The following is a 23,298-nucleotide window of genomic DNA, read 5'->3' as shown; positions in this document are numbered from 1 at the left end:
GCTAGTAACCAAGTGTGAAGCCTGCCAATTCCACTACAAGAATATCCATTAGCCTGCCCAAGCTCTCCAAATAATCCCTTTGTCATGGCCATTTTTGTTCTGGGTTCTCGACCTCTTGGGCCCCTTCCCCCGTGCTACCGGAGGATTTGAATTCTTGTTCGTTGCAATCAACAAGTTTAGAAAGTGGCCAGAAGTGGAGCCTGTGAGGAAGGTTACCGCACATTCAGCTAACAAGCTCTTGAAAGTATTGGTGTGCCGCTTCGGGGTCCCTGCCTAAATCATCACCGACAATGGCACCCAATTCACAAGCCGTGCTTCATGCCATACATTCATGCCCTCGGATGCAAGCTCTCATTTGCCTCTATTACCCATCCAAGGAGCAATGGACAAGCTGAGAGGGTGAACGCCGAAGTGCTACGAGGACTCAAGACAAGAACATTTGATAAGCTGCAGAAGTGTGGCAGGCGATGGATCAAAGAGCTACCGGTGGTTCTTTGGTCAGTCCGTACGACACCAAATCGAGCTACCGAGCAGACTCCCTTCTCCCTAGTCTATGGGGCAGAAGTATTTATCCCCACGGAACTCATATACGGATCACCTTGAGTACTTGCCTATGATGAAGTAGCGCAAGTACAGCACCGGCGTGACGACGCTGTGCAACTTGAGGAGAATCGTCTCTAGGCTGCAACGCGTGCTGCACGCTACCAACAAGACCTGCGTCATTACCACAGCCACAGGGTTCATGCCCAGAGTTTTGAGGAAGGCGACCTTGTCCTTAGGTGCGTTTAGTCCACCATGGGTACAAACAAGTTGACGCCAAAGTGGGAAGGCCCTTACCAGGCAGTACGAGTCACTAGACCGGGTGCAGTCCGTCTGGAGACCAGAGATGGCATTCAGTTGCAAAACTCGTGGATCATTGATACGTCTCCAACGTATCTATAATTTTGATTTTTCCATGCTATTATATTGTCTATTTTGGATGTTTAATGGGCTTTATTATACACTTTTATATTATTTTTGGGACTAACGTACTAACCCAAGGCCTAGTGCAAATTGCTGTTTTTTTTCCTATTTCAGTGTTTTGCAGAAAAGGAATATCAAACGGAATCCAAACGGAATGAAACCTTTGGGAGAGTTATTTTTGGAACAAAAGTAATCTAGGGGACTTGGAGTAGATGTCAAGAAAGGAGCGAGGAAGCCACGAGGCAGGGAGGCGCGCCTACCCCTTGGCGCGCCCCCACCCTCTTGGGCCCCTCGCAGCTTCACCGACCTACTTCTTCCTCCTATATATATCCATATACCCTGAAAACATCCAGGAGCATCACGAAACCCTATTTCCACCGCCACAACCTTCTGTACCCAAGAGATCCCATCTTCGGGCCTTTTCCGGAGGCCCACCGGAGGAGGAATCGATCACGGAGGGATTCTACATCAACACCATAGCCTCTCCGATGATGTGTGAGTAGTTTACCACAGACCTTCGGGTCCATCGTTATTAGCTCGATGGCTTCTTCTTTCTCTTTGGATCTCAATATAAAGTTCTCCTTGATCTTCTTGGAGATCTATTCGATGTAATTGTTTTTGTGGTGTGTTTGTCGAGATCCGATGAATTGTGGGTTTACGATCAAGATTATCTATGAACAATATTTGATTCTTCTCTGAAATATTTTATGTCTGATTTGTTATCTTTGCAAGTCTCTTCAAATTGTCAGTTTTGTTTGGCCAACTAGATTGATCTTTCATGCAATGGGAGAAGTGCTTAGCTTTGCGTTCAATCTTGTGGTGTCCTTTCCCAGTGACAGCAGGGGCAGCAAGGCACGTATTGTATTGTTGCCATCGTGGATAAAAAGATGGGGTTTATATCATATTGCTTGAGTTTATCCCTCTCCACCATGCAATCTTGCCTAATGTGTTACTCTGTTCTTATGAACTTAATACTCTAGATGCATGCTGGATAGCGGTCGACGTTTGGAGTAATAGTAGTATATGCAGAATCATTTCGGTCTACCTGTCACGGACGTGATGTCTATATACATGATCATGCCTAGATATTCTCATAATTATGCACTTTTCTATCAATTTCTCGACAATAATTTGTTTACCCACCGTAATACTTATGCGAAGCCACTAGTGAAACCTATGGCCCCTCGGTCTATTTTCCATCATATAAGTTTCCAATCTATTTTATTTTGCAATCTTTATTTTCCAATCTATATCATAAAAATACCAAAAATATTTATCTTATTATATCTATCAGATCTCACTCTCGTAAGTGATTGTGAAGGGATTGGCAACCCCTTATCACGTTGGTTGCAAGGTCCTCATTTGTTTGTGTAGGTGCGAGCTGACTTGCATGTAGTCTCCTACTGGATTGATACCTTGGTTCTCAAAAACTAAGGGAAATACTTACGCTACTTTGCTGCATCACCCTTTCCTCTTCAAGGGAAAACCAACGTAGTGCTCAAGAGGTAGCAAGAAGGATTTCTGGCGCCGTTGCCTAGGAGATTTACACACAAGTTACGACATACCAAGTACCCATCACAAACTGTTATCGCTCTCCTTACATTATTTGCCATTTTCCTCTCATTTTCCTCTCCCCCACTTCACCCTTGCCGTTTTATTCGCCCTCTCTTTTCCGTTTGCCACTTTTTCGCTCGCTTCTTGTGTGCTTGTGTGTTGGATTGTTTGTCACGATGGATCAAGATAATACTAAATTGTGTGATTTTTCCAATACCAACAATAATGATTTTATTAGCACTCCGATTGCTCCCCTTACTGAAGCTGAATCTTGTGAAATTAATACTGCTTTGCTGAATCTTATCATGAAAGATCCATTTTCTGGCCTTCCTATTGAAGATGCCGCTACCCATCTAAATAGCTTTGTTGATTCGTGTGCTATGCAAAAGAAGAAAGATGTGGATAATGATATTTTTAAATTGAAGCTATTCCCATTTCGCTTAGAGATCGTGCTAAAACTTGGTTTTCTTCTTTTCCTAAAAATAGTATTGATTCTTGGAATAAGTGCAATGATGCTTTTAACTCTAAGTATTTTCCTCCCGCTAAGATCATCTCTCTTAGAAACAATATTATGAACTTTAAGCAACTAGATCATGAGCCTGTTGCACAATCTTGGGAGAGGATGAAATTAATGATTCGCAATTGCCCTACTCATGGTTAAAATTTATGGATGATCATCCAAAAAATTTATGCTGGATTGAATTTTGCTTCTAAAAATCTTTTAGATTCGGCCGCGGGAGGCACTTTTATGGATATCACTTTAGGAGAAGCTACCAAACTCCTAGATAATATTATGTTTAATTATTCTCAATGGCACACCGAAAGATCTACTAGTAAAAAGGTTCATGCTATAGAAGAAATTAATGTTTTGAGTGGAAAGATGGATGAACTTATGAAATTGTTTGCTAATAAGAGTGTTTCTTCTGATCCTAATGATATGCCTTTGTCTACTTTGATTGATAATAATAATGAATCTATGGATGTGAATTTTGTTGGTAGGAACAATTTTCGTAACAACGCGTATAAAGTATTTATTAGTTCGCAAAAGAGTTTCAATGCTTTGATTAAAGAAAACGTGTCTAAGATTGATGAGTTGGCTAGGAACATGGATAGAATTTATCTTGATGTTTTTTCTTTGAAACTTAGATCTATCCCAACTAATCATGACATCAATGAGTCTCTCAAATCCATGAGAATTTCCATTGATGAGTGCAAAGAAAGAACCGCTAGGATGCGTGCTAAAAAAGATTGCTTTATAAAAGCGTGTTCTTCTAGTCTTGATGAGAATAAGGATGAATATCTAAAAGTGATTGATGTGTCTCCTATTAAATCTTTGTTTTGCAATATGAATCTTGATAATGATGGGACTGGAGATGAGTAAACTTTAGTTAAAAGGCGTCCCAATGATTCGGAGTTTTTAGTTCTTGATGCAAAAATTAATAAATGTGGGATTGAAGAGGTCAAAACTTTGCATAGCAATGAACCCACTATTCTGGATTTTAAGGGATTTAATTATGACAATTGATCTTTGATAGATTGTATTTCCTTGTTACAATCCGTGCTAAATTCTCTGCATGCTTATAGTCAAAATAAATCTTTTACCAAACATATCATTGATGCTTTAATGCAATCTTATGAAGAAAAGCTTGAATTAGAAGTTTCTATTCCTATAAAACTTCATGATGAGTGGAAACCTACTATTTAATATTAAGATTAAAGATCATGAATGCTATGCTTTATGTGATCTGGGTGCAAGCGTTTCCACGATTCCAAAAACTTTGTGTGATGTGTTAGGTTTCCGTGAATTTGTTGATTATTCTTTAAATTTGCATCTTGTGGATTCCACTATTAAGAAACCTATGGGAAGGATTAATGATGTTCTTATTGTTGAAAATAGGAATTATGTGCCCGTAGATTTCATTACTCTTGACATTGATTGCAATCCTACATGTCCCATTATTCTTGGTAGACCTTTCCTTAGAATGATTGGTGCAATTATTGATATGAAAGAAGGGAATATTAGATTCCAATTTCCGTCAAGTAAAGGCATGGAAAACTTTACTAGAAAGAAAATTAAATTACCTTATGAATCTATTATGAGAGCCATCTATGGATTGCATACTGAAGATGATAATACCTAGATCTATTCTTGCTTTTATGCCTAGCTAGGGGCGTTAAACGATAGCGCTTTATGGGAGGGAACCAAATTTTATTTTTGTTTCTTGATTTTTGGTTATGTTTAGTAATAAATAATTCATGTAGCCTCTGTATAGATGTGGTTTTATGCTTTTAATTAGTGTTTCTGCCAACTACAACCTTTGGAAAGACTTGGGGTATGGTTTTGCGATCTGGCTGTAAAAAAACAGAAACTTTAGCGCTCACAAGATTTGATGCCATTTTTTACTGGAGAGTGCTATTAGGTTGATTCTTCTTGAAGATGATTAATAGACAAATTCCTCACGTCCACCAATTTATTTCAGAATTTTTGGGGTTACAAAAGTATTCGAAACCTACAGATTACTTCAGACTGTTCTGTTTTTGACAGATTCTGTTTTTCCTGTGATGTTTGCTTATTTTGATGAATCTATGGCTAGTATCGGAGGGTATGAACCATAGAGAAGTTGTAATACAGTAGGTTTAACACCAATATAAATAAATAATGAGTTCATTACAGTACCTTAAGTGGAGGTTTGTTTTCTTATACTGACGGAGCTCATGAGATTTTCTGTTGAGTTTTGGGTTGTGAAGTTTTAAAGTTTTGGGTAAAGATTTGATGGATTATGGAATGAGGAGTGGCAAGAGCATAAGATTGGGGATTCCCAAGTCACCCAAAGGTAAAATTCAAGGACAACCAAAAGCCTAAGCTTGGGGATGCCCCGGAAGGCATCCACTCTTTCGTCTTCGTCCATCGGTAACTTTACTTGAGGCTATATTTTTATTCGCCACATGATATGTGTTTTGCTTGGAGCGTCTTGTATGATTTGATTCATTTCTTTTTAGTTTACCATGATCATACTTTCTGTACACACCTTTTGGGAGAGACACATATGAATCTGAATTTATTAGAATACTCTATGTGCTTCACTTATATCTTTTGAGCTAGATAATTTTGCTCTAGTGGTTCACTTATATCTTATAGAGCACGGTGGTGGTTTTATTTTATAGAAATTATTGATCTCTCATGCTTCACTTATATCATTTTCAGAGTCCTTTCGAACAGCGTGGTAATTTTCTTTGGTTATAAAATTAGTCTTAATATGATAGGCATCCATGATGGGTATAATAAAAACTATCATAAAAAGTGCATTGAATACTATGAGAAGTTTGATACTTGATAATAGTTTTGAGATATAAAGATGGTGATATTAGATTTGTGCTAGTTGAGTAGTTGTGAATTTGAGAAATACTATGTTGAATATTGCAAGTCCCATAGCATGCACGTATGGTAACCACTGTCTAACAAATTTGAAACATGAGGTGTTCTTTGATTGTCTTCCTTATGAGTGGCGGTCGAGGATGAGCGATGGTATTTTCCTACCAATCTATCCCCCCTAGGAGCATGCGCGTAATACTTGGTTTTTGATGACTTGTAGATTTTTGCAATAAGTACGTGAGTTCTTTATGACTAATGTTGAGTCCATGGATTATACGGACTCTCACCTTTCCATCATTGCTAGCCTCTTTGGTACCGTGCATTTCCCTTTCTCACCTTGAGAGTTGGTGCAAACTTCGCCATTGCATCCAAACCCCATGATATGATACCTTCTATCACACATAAACCTCCTTATATCTTCGTCGAAGCAGCCACCATACCTACCTGTTATGGCATTTCCATAGCCATTCCGAGATATATTGCCATGCAACTTTCCACTGTTTCATTTATGACACGCTTCATCATTGTCATATTTCCTTGCATGATCATGTAGTTGATATCGTATTTGTGGCAAAGCAACCATGCATAATTTATCATACATGCCACTCTTGATTCATTGCCCTTCCCAGTACACCACCGGAGGCATTCATATAGAGTCATATTTTGTTCTATTATCGAGTTGTAATCATTGAGTTGTAAATAAATAGAAATGTGATTATCATCATTAATAGAGCATTGTCCCAAATAAAAAAAGGGGAAGGCCAAAAAAGGCCCAAAAAAGATAAATAAAAAGGGACAATGCTACTATCCTTTTTTCCACACATGTGCTTCAAAGTAGCACCATGATCTTTATGATAGAGAGTCTCTTGTTTTGTCACTTTCATATATACTAGTGGGAATTTTTCATTATAGAGCTTGGCTTGTATATTCCAATGATGGGCTTCCTCAAAATGCCCTAGGTCTTCGTGAGCAAGCGAGTTGGATGCACACCCACTAGTTTCTTTTGTTGATCTCTCATATACTTATAGCTCTAGTGCATCCGTTGCATGGCAATCCCTACTCACTCACATTGATATCTATTGATGGGCATCTCCATAGCCCGTTGATACGCCTAGTCGATGTGAGACTATCTTCTCCCTTTTTGTCTTCTCCACAACCACCATTCTATTCCACCTATAGTGCTATATCCATGGCTCACGCTCATGTATTGCGTGAAAGTTGAAAAAAGTTTGAGATTACTAAAGTATGAAACAATTTCTTCGCTTGTCATCGGGGTTGTGCATGATGAGATCATTCTTGTGTGACGAAAATGGAGCATGACTAAACTATATGATTTTGTAGGGATGAACTTTCTTTGGCCATGTTATATTGAGAAGACATGATTGCTTAGCGAGTATGCTTGAAGTATTATTATTTTTACGTCAATATTAAACTTTTGTCTTGAATCTTTTGGATCTGAATATTCATGCCACAATAAAGAAAATTACATTGATAATTATGCTAGGTAGCTTTCCACATAAAAATTCTGTTTTTATCATTTGCTTACTCGATGACGAGCAGGAATTAAGCTTGGGGATGCTTGATACGTCTCCAACGTATCTATAATTTTTGATTGTTCCACCCTATTATATTATTTGTTTTGGATGTTTAATGGGCTTTATTATACACTTTTTTATTATTTTTGGGACTAACCTACTAACCCCAGGCTAGTGCAAATTGCTGTTTTTTTGCCTATTTCAGTGTTTCGCAGAAAAGGAATATCAAACGGAATCCAAACAGAATGAAACCTTCGGGAGAGTTATTTTTGGAACAAACGTGATCCAGGGGACTTGGAGTAGAAGTCAAGAAAGGAGCGAGGAAGCCACGAGGCAGGGAGGCGCGCCCCCACCCTCGTGGGCCCTTGCAGCTCCACCGACCTACTTTTTCCTCCTATATATATCCATATAACCCAAAAACATCCGGGAGCACCATGAAACCCTATTTCCACCGCCGCAACCTTCTGTACACAAGAGATCTCATCTTTGGACCTTTTCCAGAGCTCCGCCAGAGGGGGAATCGATCACGGCGGGCTTCTACATAAACACCATAGCCTCTCCGATGATGTTTCAGTACTTTGCACAGAACTTTGGGTCCATAGTTATTAGCTAGATGGCTTCTTCTCTCTCTCTTTGGATCTAAATACAAAATTCTCCTCGATCTTCTTGGAGATCTATTCGATGTAATTCTTTTTGCGGTGTGTCTGTCGAGATCCGATGAATTGTGGGTTTATGATCAAGATTATCTATGAACAATATTTGATTCTTCCCTGAAATCTTTTATATATGAATTGTTATGTTTGCAAGTCTCTTCGAATTATCAATTTGGTTTGGCCTACTAGATTTATCTTTCTTGCAATGGGAGAAGTGCTTAGCTTTGGATTCAATCTTGTGGTGTCCTTTCCCAGTGACAGCAGGGGCAGCAAGGCACGTATTGTATTGTTGACATCGAGGATAAAAAGATGGGGTTTATATCATATTGCTTGAGGTTATACCTCTACATCATGTCATCTTGCCTAATGCGTTACTCTGTTCTTGTGAACTTAATACTCTAGATGCATGCTGGATAGCGGTCGATGTGTGGAGTAATAGTAGTAGATGTAGAATCATTTCGGTCTACTTGTCGCGGACGTGATGCCTATATACATGATGATAGCTAGATATTCTCATAATTATGCACTTTTCTATCAATTGCTCGATAGTAATTTGTTTACCCACCGTAATACTTATGCTATCTTGAGAGAAGCCACTCGTGAAACCTATGGCCCCGGGTCTATTTTCCATCATATAAGTTTCCAATCTATTTTATTTTGAAATTTTTTATTTTTCAATCTATATCATAAAAATACCAAAAATATATATCTTATTATATCTATCAGATCTCACTCTCGTAAGTGACCGTGAAGGGATTGACAACCCCTTTATCGCGTTGGTTGTGAGATTCTTATTTTTTTGTGTAGGTGCGAGGTGACTTACCTGTAGTCTCCTACTGGATTGATACCTTGGTTCTCAAAAACTGAGGGCAATACTTACGCTACTTTGTTGCATCACCCTTTCCTCTTCAAGGGAAAACCAATGCATTGCTCAAGAGGTAGCAAACATTGAGCATCTTTGTAAGTTCTACCCGTAAGGCGCGGCTGTCAGGCCCTTCCCGGCAGCCACCCTTTTGAACAAGCTTTGCCGAAGTTGCATGTAACCCTTTGTATAAAGCTAGGTGCACACCCTGAGCAACAGACAAATAAACGAAGCACTGGGCGCCCCAAAAAAGATTGGATGCATGCATAAGCATATCATGAGAATAGCATGATCATGTAGATAAGATCGCTTGTGCCACTGTTTTCATCTGCATTAAGTTGCAGGGTTCTTGCCGCAGACTTGGTCACGAAGAGAAGAAATGAAGAGAGGCCTACATAGCGGTCCCCGGCAAGCCAAATAGATAAGTCCCTTCTTATCCATATCTATTCTGTAAGGTAAAAACTTATGCATATGAAAACCCTGCCACTTTAGAAACATACGTGCTCCCGTCCTTTGACTCGAACGTTGCTTCGCTCAGGATGGTCATAGTGTCCTTTGATGGAAAAAGGTTCGCGGGGGGCTGGTCCCTCATTGTCGTTTTGTGCCCGGCAAGCCTAGCCCAGCGGCAACAAACTGCGGGTACCGGCTGGATAGCTTGCCAGGGAAAACTTGTTTACTCGAACGTATAGAGGCATTTCACCTCTTCTTGGATATGATACATGCACAAGTGCCTGCAAAAGCTTGTATTTTTCATTAATATGTTGATAAGAAAGTACAGATCTTACTGAACAGAAATATGGATAAAGAAAATTATATAATTTTGACTATAGTTTGTCAAGTGCCTACATATTTTAGACTGAAAAAAGATAGGTGCCCCATAATACCCTTTCTTGTCCCTCTCCTCCTAGGCACTGGGGTGGGATGTGAAGAAGGCAAAAGGAGTGCATGGGCAGATGTCCGGCCCGATCCCGCCAGCACCTACCGGACGCAGCATAACAAGGTCCGGAGGGGCGAGGCTGCGAAGGACAAGGACGGAGGGAGTAGATCAGCGGTGCCCTAGCCAGCACCCCCAAGGCCAGCAATAAGCCCCAGCGCGAGCATCGGCGGGGAGAACCACCGGAGCTTAGCTGGAAGACTTCTGGAGGAGGCGAAGGCACCAAGAGAGCGACCCCCTCCCCGTCGACCGCCTAAAAAAGGCCGGTGATGATGGTGCCAGGGAAGGAGCGGAAGAGCAGAAAGAGGAAGAAGTGGGTCGACAATATGATACTAAGGTGTCAGTGCCATCGTACTCCGACCTGACGCCTTGCCACCCGCCTTCTCCATCTTCCCTCATTTTTTCTCTATCACCACTCATCCAAGGAGACGCCGGACCCTCGGCTTGTCACCTTCCCCAGAGAAGTAGCTGATGACTGCAATGTCCAAGGCATGTTGTAACACCCGGGATGTAACTTTCCACATTTGTAACTCCGACTCTTGCCATTTTCGACTATGTGATATGATATTCCCTCCGTGGTTGGGTTTTGTCTTCATTTTGCATTTTGTTAATGTCATGCATTTCATATCATGTCATCATGTGCATTTCATTTGCATTCATGTTCATCTCATGCATCCGGTCATTTCCCCCGTTGTCCGTTTCACAATCTGATGCTCTCTCGTGCCCAGTAGCACCCTTCTAACCTCGTTTCGTGAGCAGCAGAAAAACGTTCTCGGAATGGGTCGAGATTTTTTGAGTGTCCTTGGTACATCATCGGTAGGCCGCCTGTCAAATTTCGTTCCTTTTGGAGGAAGTTTGATGCCTCAATGGTTAACCGGTTAACCACAAAAGCCTCTTTTGTGTTGCAGCCCAACACCCCTCCAAAACAGCCCAATAACCCATCTAAACCACCTGCATGTTCTCCGTCGTTGGATCACGATCATGTGGGAGAAAACCGCACCTCATTTGGACTCTCCTAGCTCCTTCTACCTATAAATATGTGCAGCCCCCCCCCCCCCGAAATTTCGCAGTCCAAACACTAGAAATCCCCTCGCGCCATCGGACATCTTCCCCGCCACCGACGGACATGTCCGCCGCCAACGCCCGGCCTCTCCGGGGCTGACACGTGTCCCACCACCGCCCTCAGCCGACACGGCCCGCGCGTGCTCGCACGCCACGCCGCCTGTCCGCCTCTAGGCTCGCATCCACCATCGCCAACCACGCCCTCCACCGCCACCGCCGACCTCGCCGGCGCTCGCCATCAACCACCGTCGACCGGAGCCACCGCTCCGCCTCCCGCGCGCCGCCATCCGCCCCCGCGCTGGCGCCACCGCCCTTCTCCTTCGCCGGAGCGCCCTGTCGGAGTCGCCACCTCGTCACCTCGCCGGAGCTGCCACCCTGTTCAGCCCATCCTCGAAACCGTTCCCCGAACACTAGATCTAGAAATTCGGAGGGTAAAAATCGCTTAAGACTTTTCCCTGTGATATTTTTTATGCCCCCTTCAACATGCTATATCTCAGTGACCGTGACTCCGATTCATGCATATGATATGTCGAAATGTTCGTCTCATTAAACTCCTCATGTTAGTGGTATTTACATGCATGTTGCTGTCCGTATTGATGCCATTTTCCTCGTTGTAATAGTGCTATAAAATGTTAACTACTGGTTCTTAATAGAACATGGAGTTTTGTCAGTTTTGTTGGGTTTCGTTTGTGCATCCTATGAGTATGATGTATGTGGTCTATGTGGTGACTAGAACAAGCATGCAAAGTAGGCTCCATGATGTTACCCTTTTTCAGGCACTTAGGATTTTGCAATCCTTTTCCTGATGTTGTTTTGATGCCATGTAAACTTGCTGCTATCATGACATCCATGCAAATTTTGAGATAGTTCAGTAAGAGTGTTTGAAGATGTGGTTATGCTCTATCCATTCATGCCTCTGGTTGCAATTATGGAGTAATCTAGCATGTCATTTTCTTGCTCTACTTTTGCTAAAAAAAATTGACTATATACTGCAAGGCAACAGCCTCACAGTGCTTTATTAAAACTCAACATAAAAAGTCCAATGTACAAAACAAGTGAAAAGAACAACTAACTATCTAGGGTAAAGAGTCTAACCAATCTAGAAGCTTATCCCTATATTTACATTTGATCCTATGAGTTAACAAGGTTAAATCATGTACAAAGTTCTTTCTCTAGGACTGAAGCTTGTTGTCTCATTCCTGAAGATTTTGCCATTCCTTCGAGTCCAAATGTTCCAGGTTGCAGTAAAAACCACTTCTGTGAAGAAGGGCAAATCAAACTCAGCTCTAGCCGAAGAAGCCATGGAGTAGGTTGACTGTTGAGGCTGAACCTGCCAAGAAATCCCAAGGTAATTCCAAACCCTCTGGCTGACATTGCATGTGAAGAAGAGATGGATTCTATCTTCATGGGTTTGAGATTGGCAGAGCACACATGAGTCATCCTGGATGATCCAGTGCCTGCGCTGCATCATATCCCTTGTGTTAAGACGAGCCATTAGAAGAAGTCATCCAAAAACCTCTGATCTTGAGAGTGCAAGAACATTTCCATATCCATTTGAAAATAGGATCAACCACAATGCTAGAGAAAGCATAGTATAGCTTGGTCTAGAATTGACCAGACTTAGATGGCCATCTGCAAATGTCCTTACTACTCGGATCAAGCTCTATAGGAAGGAGCATAGACTGGAGTTGATCTAACTCTTGAAAAGCCTCCAGAGACAAAGGTAGATGGAAACTATCAATCAAATTAGGTAGCTCGAGGACATCCCTAACAGTGGCCAAGTCATCAATCACAAAGGAATGGAGTCTTGGGAACCGATCCTTAAGAATAACAAGGCTGCCACTTACTTCCCATTTATCCAACCAAAAAACCACAGAGTCTCCAGCATGAGCACGTCACGCCACCAGAAGGAACCACACATTTGGGTAGGTTGAGGAGCCGATGATTGATAGTATGACTCCTAGATTAAGTTTACCCATGGAATATCCATCTTGTTAAAGAACCTGAAAAGATGCTTGATCAGAAGGGCATCATTTTGCATAGTCAGATCTAGAACTCCCAAACCACCATATTTATTTGGTCTGCTAACCAACTCCCAAGCTGCCAAAGGCTTTCACGGCATGTCCGAATGACCTCTCCAAAGACATTGATGTTCCATTCTCTCGATCTGTTTAAGAATACCTTGCGGGATCAACAAAGTGCAAAGGAAGTATATTGGCATTGAAGTGAGGACCGATTGGAGCAACTGAAGCCTACTGCCTTGGTTGAGGAGGCAAGAAGAAGCTGATAACCTTCTCTCAATACGATCAACCAAAGGCATCAAATCAGATATTGGAGGTCTCAAAGTTCCCATAGGCAAACCTATGTAGGTGAAGGGAAGCGTACCCACTGTGCATCTAAGTAATATGGCAATTCTCAAGCCGTCCTCATCAGACATATTTAAAGGAATCACCGAAGACTTACTGAAGTTGACTTTCAAACTAGTTGAGACAGCAAAAACTTCAAGCATCTCCTTAAGGGCAATGAGTTTGGAGTCAACAGCAGGCAGAACAATAAGTTGACTTTTGCTAAATATTGTTCCTGGCAGATTGTTAACATGTGCTTTGCTAGTGATCCATGCATCATATGAACTTGCCCTTGCCATGTTTAGCTTCATGAACATGTCTTCTTACTGTTGGTATTGTTGTGTTGTCATGTAATGCGTTGTGGTGAGTGGCATGAGCTTGCAAAGTTGCTATCATGAATCTGTTTCTGCCACGTCCTGAATTTCAGTCTGAATCTGTTTATAAAACTTGCTATGTTTACATGGGTTCCATCATATCTTTTGCGCCTTTTTGGCTAATGTTCAGTAAGGGAGTTTTGTTAAGTGCATTTAGTAGAAGCAAGCCATGCCTTTGTTTGCTATGATATGTTCCTTTAGCATGTTGTTTTCTTGCTCTAAACATTGCTTTCTGATGTTGTTTTTGACATGCTAGTATTTTCACTAAGTCTGTGAAGCTGACATCTTTTGCACTTTTGCCATGGTTGTTTGGACCTGTTCTAGTGTGATTTAGGCGTAGCTTAGTGTTCATGTTTTGTCAAGCATCTCTTGTACATCACTGCCATATGCTTTGTTTCTATGTTGGAGTCCAGTAGCTTAGTTTCGTGTTGCATTCTAAGTGCTATCATGCTGTTAATCACAGATTTGCATCATTCTTGTTTTGCTTGTATTTTGCAAACCGTGCATCCATTTCCGGTGATCCTTATATCGGTTTCGACCAAAATCACCTCATCTTTCCAGCGGCATACTTGTTTTGACAAGTTGATGCCTTGACCATGTTTTCCCTTCTGACGTACCCATATGCATTGCACCTCATATCTTGCATATCACGCCATGTATTGCATCATGTTTCTTGTGCATTACACCATGATTGATTATTGTTCCGTTGCTTGTGTTCTTGCTTTGGGTAGAGCCGGGAGACGAGTACGCGAACGAGGAACCTGTTGAGTACGCTAACGAGGATCAAGCTTCCGACACCTGTTGTTTGTTCTATCGCTATGTCGCGCTACCTACCACTTGTTATATCATGCCTCCCATATTGCCATGTCAAGCCTCTAACCCACCTTCCTAGCAAACTGTTGTTTGGCTAACTTACCGATTTTTGCTCATCCCCTCTTATAGCATTGTTAGTTGCAGGTGAAGTTAAAGTTTGTTCCATGTTGGAACATGGTTATGTTGGGATATCACAATATCTCTTATTTTTATTAATGCATCTATATAGTTGGTAAAGGGTAGAAGGTTCGGCCTTTTGCCTGGTGATTTGTTCCAATCTTTCCCCCTAGTTTCTTTCATAGCAGTATTATATTCCTTGATTTTGCGTTCCTTACGCGGTTGGGGTTCTGGGACCCCCTTGACAGTTCGCCTTGAATAAAACTCCTCCAGCAAGGCCCAACCTTGGTTTTACATTTGCCTACCTAAGCCTTTTCCCTTGGGTTCTGCAGACCCGAGGATCGTCTTTATTTTAAACCCCCGGGCCAGTGCTCCTCTGATTGTTGGTCCAACCTGGGCGATGTCCAGCGCCCCCTGGGCAAGCAAGGTCTATGCCAACCCGACGTTTGGCCCATCCGGTGTGCCCTGAGAAGGAGATACGTGCGACTCCTATCGGGATTTCTCGGAACATAGGGCGGCTTTGCTGGCCTTGTTTTATCATTGTCGAAATGTCTTGTAATCGGGATTTCGAGACTGATCGGGTCTTTCTGGGAGAAGGAATATCCTTCATTGATCGTGAGAGCTTGTGATGGGCTAAGTCAGGACACCCCTGCATGGCATAAACTTTCGAGAGCCGTGTCCACGGTTATGGGGTAGATGGGAATTTGCTAATATCCGATTGTAGAGAACTTGACACTTGACTCATTTAAAATGACTCAACCGCGTGTGTAGCCATGATGCTCTCTTTTCGGCGGAGTCCGGGAAGGGAACACGGTCTTTGTTTATTTTTGGACGTAAGTAGTTTCAGGATCACTTCTTGATCACTTATAGCTTTTCGACTATTGCGTAGCTTCTCATCTTACTCTTATTTGCGTATGTTAGCCACCATATTTTCTTAGCGCTTCTTGCAGCTCCACCTCATTGCCTTTATCCTACCCATAAGCTTAAATAGTCTTGATCTCGCGGGTGTGAGATTGCTGAGTCCTCGTGACTCATGGATACTTCAAAATAGTTGCAGGTGCCGATGATACCAGTGTAGGTGATGCTACCGAACTCAAGTGGGAGTTTGACGAGGACCTTGGTCATTACTATGTTTCTTTTTCTGATGATCAGTAGTGGAGCCTAGTTGGGACAATCAGGGATCTAGCATTTGGGGTTGTCTTCTTTTGTTTTGGTTCCGTAGTCGGACCTTGATTGTACTCTGGATGATTTATGTTTAACTTGTTAATTGTGTGAAGTGGTGATTCTAAGCCAACTCTTTATCCCTTTCTTATTCAGTAGATGGGATTGTGTGAAGATTACCCCTCTTGCGACAAAACCACCATGCGGTTATGCCTCTAAGTCGTTCTTCGACATGTGGGAGATATAGCCACATCGTGGGCATTACACATGTGTGGGACACTGCTCCCAGCCTTGGCAGGCAGGAAGGTGCCATCGCCTTCAACATCAACCCTGGCTCCACTGGAAGGAGCAGTGATGGGATTACCGATGATCCCGAACGCTGCACCCCAAACTGGCACCAATGTCGGATTTCAGGCTTCGTAGACGCTGTATAGATTCGAACTCTGGGTGTCTATGAAGAACTCAACCTCCCTATTCTTCCTACTCGCCAACCTCATGGCCTAGCTTGATGAACAGGAAGGAAATGGGACACAATAGCTTACCCAGGTTCGGGCCACCTTGTGGTGTAAAACCCTACTTCTACTTCTTCGTGGATTGGCCTCGAGGGTCCGAGGATGAACTAGTACAGTGGGAGAGAAACCTCAGGAGGTGAGCTCTTGTGTTGTGAGAGATGGTGAGCACGGAATGGATCCAATCCCTCTCTACGTTGGTGTTAATGCCCTATTTCTAGTGGCATTGGTCCTCTTCCCAAATGAAGGCGGGAAGGGATCCCACAATGGCCAAATTCAAAGGGAGAAAACTATTTACATCTTATCCTGAAAAAAGTAGTCTTCGCCGGCAAAGCTTCTGGATGTGACTCCGCGGTGGGCTTGATGATGACCTTCGTCCTGCCGTCCTGGCGGCCTTGGTCTTGTTGCACAGGAACGGAAACCTTTGGCTGATTCCTCGGCACTCCGCGTCAACGCTTGCCTCCTTAGCACCAAAGAGGAAACCGGTGGGGGCCGGCAGACGGGCGGCGGCCTCCCTATGGTGCCTCTTGACAACCATTCTGATGTGGTTTCCCGCAACATCTGTCCCACCGAGCCCGTGGTCTTGCTCTTGTTGCACTGGAATGGAAACCTTTGGGGGATTCCCTGGGCACCCTCGGATGTCCTTGCCTCCTTAGCACCAAAGAGGAAACTGTCTTCTCTGTGCCTCCAAGCACCCACCTGGCCTTGGTCGTAAAGGTTCACGTCATCGCAGCCTCATGAGGCTGTGCACCTACATAGAAATCTCCGCCCCTAGGGAGGCACCCTAGGGAGGCCGCCCCCGTGGGAGGTCTTGGCGTCGCCCGCCTCGTGAGGCCATGGCCCTCACGAGGTTGTTGTCTTGGAGGTCTTGCCGCTGGGCCGTACCGGGCCATCGAGGGGGCCACGCCTTGGGCCGTAGGCAGGCAGATCTGGGTACCCCTATTCCCAGAATGCTCACAGTAGCCCCCGGGCCCAAGGCGCGCTCGGGCTGGATTCGAGGCGAAGCCAGAGAGATTAGGCAGGAGCGCCGCAGGCCCCAATTGCCTGCAGGCTAGAATCGATGCGTGGCAACTGATGGGACACGGATGCCGCCACTTCCCCATGTCGCCTCGGCAACTGCCTAGGCTGACAAAAGACTGGTGCACATCGCAGAACCATCATCGCCCCACCGCACGCTTGCCTTCAGCTCCTTCCTACTTCGGCAAACTTTTGCCTCCCTTGCCGGATCCCGCACCTGCTTCAATCCACATCGTCGCCATGGCCCCTATGTAGAAGAGGGGTAGAACTCCGATGGTGGTGGAGCCCCCAACGGGGCCAGAGCCTACACTGGGTCGGTCCTCCATGGTTAACCTCGAGGGGCTGGATAAGGTCCGTCAAACAATCGCCGTCGACCCCGATGAGTTGAAGGTGACGAAGATCTCGCCCGCCTCAAGGTCTCCAACTGATCTGGAGGCCATCAACAACCCTCTTCACCTTCACGCCCTTTTCTCTGGCCTGCTAGCGCCGTTCTCGGATTTCTTCAACGCCGTGCTTACACACTACCAAGTCCGCCAGCTGCATCTCGACCCCGGGTCCATCATCATCCTCTCCGCCTTCAGGTTCTTGTGTGAGGCCTTCGTCGGCAGAGCCTCGTCCATGGCCTAGCTCCGTCACTTGTTCTCCCTTCAAATGATCGCCGGTGGGCAGCACTCGGGTGCGTGTCGTTCCATGCGGTGGAGGTGACCGCGGGCACTGGCATCGACACTGCGCTCCACCCGGACGCGGAGGGTTTTCAGAAGCAATGGGTGTACGTCGATGCCACCGTGTACAACCCCTTGCTCCTCATTCCGGCGGCCCCCGCAGTGCCAAACCCCTACCAAAGTGCGTTCTTCCCTTGGTATCAAGGTCGTTTCTATGTGTGTTCTTCCCTTGGCATCAAGGTTTCCTCCGTTTTGTGGTACGCCAGACCCCTACCAAAGAGGAACACGGCAGAACGCACATAGCAGTTCAGGCTATCTCGTCTAAACTGTGTACACGTACATACAGCCACACGCCAAAAAATATGGCCACGTACGTACATACGAGCGGGGTCTCGAATGCCTACTCGCGCATACGTATGGCCAGGGCTCGTGTACATGGCTGGTTCGGAACGTTGAAACTACGTCGTCGTGTTCATCGAGAGCCAACCGACCTGAATGGGACAGCCGATCAAAACGAGGTCTAGCGCACCGCAGAACGGAGGAAACGGCCTTGTGTTCAACTGGCCACGGTCGAAACGGGATCCTGTTCATCGGGAGGGATCAGGCGTACTGCAAAATGTTGGAAACAGACTTTCTCTTGGACCTCCTACGGTCGAAACGGGGTCCTGTTGATTGGGAGGGGTGTGGCGTACCACAAAACGGAGGAAACAGACTTGTGTTGGAGCGCTACGATCGAAATGGGGGTCCTATTCATCGGGAGGGTTGTGGCATACCGCAAAACAGGACACCGCAGGATATTGTTCATCTCCACCGTCGACTGCCTCCACGGGCTACTGTTCATCCACGGTCGACCTCCTCCATCCTCCACTTGCGACTGTTCATCCATCGTGTCTCCCCTCCTGCCTCCACCAGCCACTGTTCATCCACGGGCTCCTGTTCATCCAGCCTCCACCGCTCCTCCACCAGCTACTGTTCAACCAGCCCTCTCCAGGGGTCCTGTTCAACCACCCCTCCATGGGCTACTATTCATCCAGCCCTCCACCGGCTCCTGTTCAACCAGCCCTCCACCAGCTCCTGTTCAACCAGCCCTCCACGGGGTCGTCCTGTTCATTCAGTGGCAACAACCTTTACTACCATGGGGTGCTGTTCATCCAACCCCCCACTGGGAACTATTCATCCAACCCCCCCAACAATGCTCACTGTTCAGCAAGGGAAGGAGGCAGCAGGTTCGATCGGCTTCAGTTAGCAGCAGTAGCGAAGGAATCACTCGGGTTCAGTTAACAGCAACGGATCGATCGGGGTTCAGTACCATACCTAGTGCAATCTCTCGGGTTCAGTTAGAGCCCAACACCTCTCTTGGGTTTAGTTAGAGCGCAACTCCTCGCACACACGCGCATACATGTATGAGAGAAACATGCAAACCTCCATGCATCGCTCGGCCCTCACCACCCACCGTAAGCGGGAACTCCCCGATATTTTCCTCGCCCTTGCTTCTACCATGGTTTTTTCCGTCATGGACGGCCCAAATAATGTCATGCAGCTGCGTCTCCGGCCTGCCCAGGACGAAAATCCCATTTTCTGTCATGATTTTTTGTCATAGAAGTAGGAGCCCACCACATCTATGATGATACCAGGTTTTTTCACAATTATCGTCATAGAAGTGTCATAAGCATGACAGAAAAAAATTCATTCGGCCCAAAATGTCACGGATGTGTCTTTTTTTGTAGTGGTTACTATATGTACTCCATGTTCTTTTTCTTATACTGCTATAGTGGTTGTGCTTTAGCCATTAGATTAATATTAGTAGGAGTAGAGTACATGCAGTAGTTAGAGTGCTTGTTTAGAGTAGGATTTCTGTTACGAGCAGTTAGAGTACTATACTGGAAGTCTGAAAGTACTCCTTATAAGAGCAGTTAGAGTCCTTGATCAAAGTAGGATTTCATTTGGGAGTATAGTTGAGCAAGTTTACAAGTTGCAGAGCAAAATGCTCTACTGAAAGGAATAATACGGTATAAATAATGTGTATGGAACAAATGCTTGTACTGAGCAAGTTAACAAACCATTTATTTCAAATAAATAATAGCCCATTTTTCAAATAAATAACGTGTTCTATATAATTGTCCTAAAAAATTTCATTCCATGATGCTGGTCCTAAAATCTGATTGCGAGCAGACCTTGAAGAAAATGTGCCTTGCGTCCATATTTCAGCCGCATGTAAACTACCCCAAGTGTTGGAAGGTGATCTGGCTCAGTATAGTATGCCGAAGCACGTGATCCATGCAGCCCGCCGTGTAAATTCGGAAACTTCAGTAAATTTACAGTAAATACATAAACTTTAGTAAATTTAGAAACTTCAGTAAATTTAGTACTATAGGAGTACATTCACTATTTTTTCTCCAAGTGAATAACATTTGTTTTCCCCGTTCATGTGTCATTCTAGAAATAAAATTAGTGCATATCTAATGGTAGTGGATGTGCTTAGCTGAAACTTTAGGAGTGATTTTTGTAAACGTTAATGTTAGGATTGGTTTTGCTTGGAGCACTTGTACTAGTTGTAGGAACATGGGGTAGTGCTTGATCTGGTGGAGTAGTACTTCTGGAGTAACTTGACAACTTTAGATGAATAGTGGGGGTGCATGAGTAGTGTCTTCTCCTTTCCTTGCCTCTCATCTCCTTTCCTTTCCTCTCCTTGCTTTTCCTCTCATTGCCTTTTCTTTTCTTCTCAAACAAACAAACTCTCCATTAGTGTACTATAGCTAAAACATAGCACGCACACATGACTTGCCTTGCCTCTCATCTCCATTCCTTACCTCTCCAAACACTACTCCAAAGAACAACACAACTTGCATATTCAAGAAATTATTCATAAACTTTCCAAAATTGCAAAATTCAGATAAATTTCAGAATTGTGCATATAATTTCAGAACTTGCATCAAATTTTAGAAACTTTCATAAATTATAAAATTTAGAAACTTGCATATAATTTGAGAAACTTTCACACTCCATTTCAAACATCACATATGGAGTACTCCATTTCAAAATACACAATATAATCCATTTCATACTTTCTTATAACACATATGTAGTATAATCCATTTCCACAAACAACTTTAAAACAATATAATCCATTTTGACAAAAAAGACTCCATGGATCCATTTCCACAAACAAGTCTCATCATAGCACCAGAAGTCTCAACATAGCACTACAAGTCTCACCATACTCCACTACATGCTCACTCGACATCTTGTCCTAGAATCTCCATGGCATTATCATAAACTTCATGAGGGAAATGTATCCTAGGCGGTAGCATTCCTTGTCTTTCCAATCTCTCCTTCCACAAATGTGGAATTTTATATGAGTTTCCTCCTACATAGTTCATCTCTTCAACCATGATAGTCTGAAGTGTTAGAAATATTCGGTTGATTTTGTTGACGTCATACTCATGAACTCTTCCTGCACACCTTGAATCAGTTCTTTGATAGTCGTAGGGGCTCTATAGTCGGTCAAAGAATCAAGGAATCTCAAATATCCAAGATCAAGTGCGGTCAGATCTAGAGAATTTGGAGGTTGTAGTATTATTCTAATGTCCAGACCAGTTGTGGCCACAGCTTCTGCAAACTATGCATCACCGGGAAGAATACGTGCCCTCGCGTTGTCCTGTTGGATCAATACTGGGCCAATATCATCTGCGGGCCACACTTCTTTTACTACCACTCAGCGCCATCGAGACGTTCCACTCGGCGCCACCGTTAGCGTCTATGTATATATACCGCAGCTCGAAGTTTGGAAAATGCTTCAAACACACTCGTCCGCGCCTCCCAGCACTGCCGCCCCTAGGTCTCCGGATCATCGTCGTCTCCACCATTGAGCCTCCACCGCTGGTCTTCGCCATCGTTAGTGGGAATCTTCACTTGTGCTACCCTTTACTCCGATTCTTGCACAAAGTATAATTCCTTTATTCTTCCCACGTCTGAGATCAATCAATCCAGCAAAGAAATCCTTTAGAATAGATTTGATGCAAAAACTTAGGGTTAGGTTTTAACCGAACCCATCTCGGACCGACCGATCTGAGGATTTCAGTCACACCGATTGGCCCTGCTCATTGCACTAAGTAAAACTCGGTCTGACCGAAGTGTACTAATAAGTGAGACCAAAATAACTTTCTTTGTGAAACCCTAGCATCTCAGAGTCACCGAACTACGTCTCGGTCTGACTGAAACTGCATGTTTAGACACTATTAGTGCTTCCATGTCACCGAGTTTGTCAAATCGGTAGCTCCAAATGCTTTCTGCATAAAACTAAAGTTAAGTTTTTGTCTCAATTTTTTGCAAAAACAAGCTGTTTGGGATATGACTATCAGGTATGACCCTCCCAAGTGGGGCCGGGTCAACCACAACGGTGGATTACTTAAATAAAGCCCGAAGAGTATGCAAGGTGACAGTTTAAAATAAGGCTTATAATAGGCCCAAGCCCAGAGGCGGCTTAAGGCCCGTAAGTATAAACCACCATGTATGAATAAGACTTGTAAAGTAAGGCATGTAAGATACGTCACCGAGCCGGACACGTTGTCTGAGCCGGCCGGGACTCTGTAAGCCATAGGGCATCAACCCGTGTATATAAGGGGACGACCCAACGGCGGCTTAGGGCGAGAAACAACAGATCGAGAGCCAAGCAAGCGTATTCGCTCCTTGGTCATCGAAACCTAGCGGTATCACATAAATTGGACTAGGCTTTACCTTCACCGCAAGGGGCCGAACCAGTATAAACCACTCGTGTGCTTTGTCCCGATTAACCCCTTTAAGCTTCCTAGTTGCGATGGCTCCACGTCTAAGTCCTTTCACTAGGACATCTGCCGTGACAATTCCATGAAAGTTGGCGCCCACCGTGGGGCCAGCGCATGGTGGATTTGAGTTCTTGAAGGGCAGCTTCAAAGGGCTCAAGGGATACGCTGTGGGCCGGATGACCAAGAGTCGTCGTGGCAAGCTCTACATCGACGATGCAGGCTAGGGCCCCGATGCCGGCTCAATTGAGTACGGGTACCGAGTCCCCTTCGGCGTAATCCATGTCTTCATCGGCCGAATCGGCGAGCCGGGCCCTGAGCCGGACATCTGCACCGACCTCATTGAGACTTCTCAGCGTGCGAGACCTGCCCGGACTCGGCCCGCCATGAGGCGTGCCTTCGTGGGTTGCATCCTTGCAGGGGAGTTTTCTGAAGGATCTATGGATGGCGGTGAGACGGCCATCTACTCTGACGGTGAGTCATCCACAGTTGAGACGAATTCATTGTATCAACTACAAGATGGCGGGTTTGGGGGCTGTTTAGATGGCATCAGTATTCTGGACCCCTTTGAGCCGCCGAAAAG

Source organism: Triticum urartu, chromosome 4 (assembly GCF_003073215.2).
Source record: "Triticum urartu cultivar G1812 chromosome 4, Tu2.1, whole genome shotgun sequence".
NCBI lineage: Eukaryota > Viridiplantae > Streptophyta > Magnoliopsida > Poales > Poaceae > Triticum > Triticum urartu.
The sequence above is the reverse complement of the archived record's forward strand: the minus strand, read 5'-3'. Positions refer to the sequence as shown.